Raw genomic sequence first — 4355 nt, forward strand, 5'->3', positions numbered from 1 at the left:
ATAGCATCTTTGGAAGGACTATTCATTTTTATGAATAGTAATAACGATACTGGAGTGGATATCATAGGAGAGAGGGTCCAAGCAGATGAGAATGAGAAGGAAAATGATCACATTCCCCTACTACATTTGCAGATTCAAGGGGAATAGTTAAATATCAACTGAGATCAGGATGACGGCTATTACATATTTTCCCAGGGCTGCTATTAAATAAATATTAAATATTTATTTAATAAATTTATTTTATAAACAATAAATTATCCATTTAATTTATTTAATAATGTAATCATGAACTTAATTTAATAATTAAATGGATTTATTTAATAAATAAAATTATTGAATAAATTTATTTATTTATAATTAAATATTAAATACATATTGTTTCCTCCTCAGCTCCACTCACTACCTCTTTTACAGTGTCTACCTGTGAACCCAAGCTCAGGTGAAAGAAATTAAGGAGTAATATAAATTCTGAAGGTACTTAAGACAATGTTGTAATATAGTATCATTTCAGGACCAGAATCTTCTGGTCTTGGCCTGCACGTGTTTTCAGGATCAGAACAAGAAGAACATTTGCCATCTTCCCACTTAATGACCTCAAAAGTAAACCTCTGCCCTTTTCAGACTCTCCCACTACAAAACAAGCCGGCTCTCTTCCCCAGCCCCCCATCCTCTCCAAGTCATAATGGAAAGTGCAAGAGTTTTAAAGACGGGGTTTGACTTTTGCAAACAGGAAGTGTGGATGAAAGCAAAGCTAAGTCAGGTATAGAGTAAAGCAAATTTAATCTGTCCAAAGCTGAGAACAATTAGTTCCAAATATTTATAAATTTTTTTCTTGAATAAGGGGGTCCTTATTCTGAGCGAAGAATTCAAACTGGTAGACAGGTTTCTTGGAAAGGATGATGCTCAAACTTCTCTTAGTAACAAACCCTTTAGGAAAAAGGGAATGCATTTAGCAAGGGAAGGAAAGAAATGGTACATACTATTTTGATTTTGAGGCCTAGGAAGATATGATTGTGTAACTGGTTTAGCATTCTGGGGTGGAAACATCCTGAAACCATGGTATATGATAAATTTGGTCTCCTTTCTGAAAGGGTTACAGCCTGGGAAAGAGCTGTTATTCTAGAAGTTTGGCCTGTTACTTGATAAAGCTGAGTTTTAAGAGTAATAGGGAAAAATACCCTTATAAACCAGTAAGAAAATGTCAAAATATTCAAAATAAAAATAGGCAATTTAAAAAGTTAAAAAAAAGAGTAATAGGGAAAATAAAATCTAACAATTGTTTTAAAATAAATAATAAATAAAAATAAACGCGCTCTCCCTCCTCCACCGCTGCCGCCTCCCTCTTCTGCGGCTCTCGGTACTGCTTGTGTGCTCGTTCGGTGCGGACCTGGTCCCTCTTTTGGGAACTGGCCGCAGGGGCGACTCCTGTGCTTGCCATGGCCGTGGCCGAGGAAAAGCCCAAGGAAGGAGTCAAGACTGAGAACAACGATCGTATTAATTTGAAGGTGGCGGGGCAGGATGGTGGTGCAGTTGAAGATTAAGAGACATATACACCACTTAGTAAACGAATGAAAGCCTATTGTGAACGACAGGGTTTGCCAATCAGGCAGATCAGATTCCAATTTGATGGGCAGCCAATCAATGAAACAGACACACCTGCACCGTTGGAAATGGAGGATGAAGATACAATTGATGCGTTTCAGCAGCAGACAGAAGGTGTCTACTAAAAAGGGAACCTGCTACTTTACGCCAGAATTCTGTTCCTCCGGACCAAGAAGACATTCTCAATTAGAAAACCGCAATTTGGTTCCACCACATCCTGACTACTACAGTATAGTTCCTCTATTCTTTCATTTTCCCCTTCCCTGTTCCTTTATTGTACCTAAAGTAACTGGTGTATGTGCACAAGCATATTGCATTTTTTTTTAACTAAACGGCCAACAGTATGTTTTGATCGACATCAAATGGAGATGGAATGGGGAAAAATACTGGTTCTGTGAAGATAACCCCTTTTCTCCATTAGTGGTATGCTCATCAGCTCTTATCTTTATATTCCAGTAAGTTATTTCGCTCTCACTGTTTTAAAAAAAAGAACAACATAAAAATTCTTGCAAACCTTGTTCGACTGGAGAATTTTAATGTTTTTCATTTATCATTGTAAAACCAAGGACAATTTTATAATTTTTTTGAACGTAGCTGTCACATGTAGGGCAATCTGTCTTTAAGTAGGGATAAATTACTCTAAAAGAAATGAATCCCAGATAGTTTTCCCTTCAAGTCAAGCATCTTGTTGTTTAAATACACTTCTTGTTTAAAAAAAAAACAAACAAACTGAGCACGGCTCCTGAAATGCACCTTATTTTCATTATTTCCCATGAAGTGGGTGTAGTAGGAACAATAAAGGCCTCCAAAGATGTCCATTATCTAATCCCTAGAATTTGTGACTATGTCATGTTATGTGGCAACGAGGAGCTAAGATTGCACATGGAAGTAGGCTGCTGATCAGCTGACTTTGGAATGGGGAGATTAGCCTGGATTATCCAGGTGGGGCGCAATATAATCACGAGGGTCCTTAAAAGCCTGTGCAGGAGGCAGCACAGACGCAGTGCCAGAGTGATGTAGCATGAGAAAGATGCCATTGGCCAGAGCTGGCCTTGAAGGTGGAAGGGACCCATGCACCAAGGAATATGGGCAGCCTCAACAAACTGGAAAAGGGAAGAAAACAGATTCTCCCCGAGAGTCTCGAGAAAGGAATGCAGCCCTGCCCACACCCTGATTTTAGCCCCGTGAGTCCCATTTCAGACTTCTGACCTCCAGATAGTACATTTGTGTTGTTTCACTAAGTTTGTAGTAATTTGTTACGGCAGCAGTAGGAAAGTAATGTAGAAGGTCAGTCAAGTAGAAACAAAATTCACTTATGAAACTTATTTAGTTTTTAAAATAATATTGATACCAGCAAGGTACACAGCTGTTTTATGCTCAGATATTTTGTTCCACATGACCCACTTCTACAAAGTACCAGTTAGTCCTGTTTTGTACACATTTTTTCTTTGGGATAAAAACTAGTGTTTATTACATGAAACACTTTTTTTTGACCAGGAGGGATTATTTTGTCCTTTATTAGCTGGCTTTTAGAAATGATTTACAACAATGTCCAAGCTCTTTATTTCCAATCAGGAATTATCTTGGAGTAGCGAATAGTGGAAAAATGGTTGTGAGCCTTTTATATTTCCATCAGCTGTCCCCAGATAATATAGGTGTGATAAATGAATTCATGGGGAAAAATGCCTGGGTAGCTGCAATTTATAATGTTTTTCAGTTACTAATTTATATGTTAGAACACGGGTTTGATCAATCAAAGAGAATCATTTGCAATAACAGGGATTCTAAGAGCCTGGGATGTTGCTTCCTACATACCACAAGTTTTGAGACGATAAAAGCAACACTTGTTTTAGAAGGAAAAAAAGAAAAAAAATTGTAAATGCTGAGAGGAATGAATAATGCAGCTATTGAAAGGCACCTATAGACAGAGCTGAGTCACAGACATGCAATAATTCAGAATATTCGGAACGCTGTGAGAAAAGGGTGCTTTTCCCAAGCTGGAGTGTCTCTGCCTCCTGCCCTGGACGTGGTACTCCCCCCACCCTCCCTGGGGCTCCTACACATTTTTGATTCTAAAGCTCCACAATCATTATTGTCCTTCACTCTCAGGCTTTTTAAAAGAAAACCCTTAGACGTCTCCATAACACATTTTCCCTCTCCTTTTCAAAAGGAAGAGAAGAAAGCCTTCTGAGGAGAGAAGATACCTTTTCAGTGACCCTTGTAACCAACCAAAGAATTCAATTCAATCCAACAAAGAGTTACTCAGATAAGAGAACTGACCCAAACACTATGGGGAAAGGGTTTGATGCTGATTACAAATCCTCAGCTGTTGTGCATTTATTCTTCAGTTAGAAGAGGTGGTGGCGGGACTTCCCTGGCGGTCCAGTGGTTAAGACTCCGTGCTTCTAGTGCAGGGGGCACAGGTTTGATCCCTGGTCAGGGAACTAAGATCTCATATGTCGCGAGGTGCGGCCAAAAAAAGAAGTAGAGAGCTGATACTTGCTATGGACTGAATTGTGCCCCCCCCCCCGCCCCCGCCAACTTCCTGTGTTGAAGTCCTAACCCTTAGTACCTCAGAATGGGACTGTATTTGGAGACAGGGCCTTTAAAGAGGTGATTACCCTAAAAGGGGGTCCTTAGCCTGGGCCCTAATCCCATATGACTGGTGTCCTTATAAGAAGAGGAGATTAGGACAGCGGGGAACACCAGGGATGCTTGCACGTGGAGGAAAGACCATGTGCGGACACAGTGAG

The 4355-nt window shown here is 39.7% G+C and overlaps 1 pseudogene; it reads left to right on the forward strand.

Moving 5' to 3' along the window:
* The first annotated feature begins 280 nt into the window (after positions 1-280).
* Positions 281-1905, forward strand: LOC113617882 (small ubiquitin-related modifier 2 pseudogene; annotated as a pseudogene).
* Positions 1906-4355: the final 2450 nt, after the last annotated feature.

The sequence above is a fragment of the Aethalodelphis obliquidens genome, unplaced genomic scaffold, assembly GCF_003676395.1.
Source record: "Aethalodelphis obliquidens isolate GAN/ISIS:26980383/991018 unplaced genomic scaffold, ASM367639v1 scaffold1, whole genome shotgun sequence".
NCBI classification, from domain to species: Eukaryota; Metazoa; Chordata; class Mammalia; order Artiodactyla; family Delphinidae; genus Aethalodelphis; species Aethalodelphis obliquidens.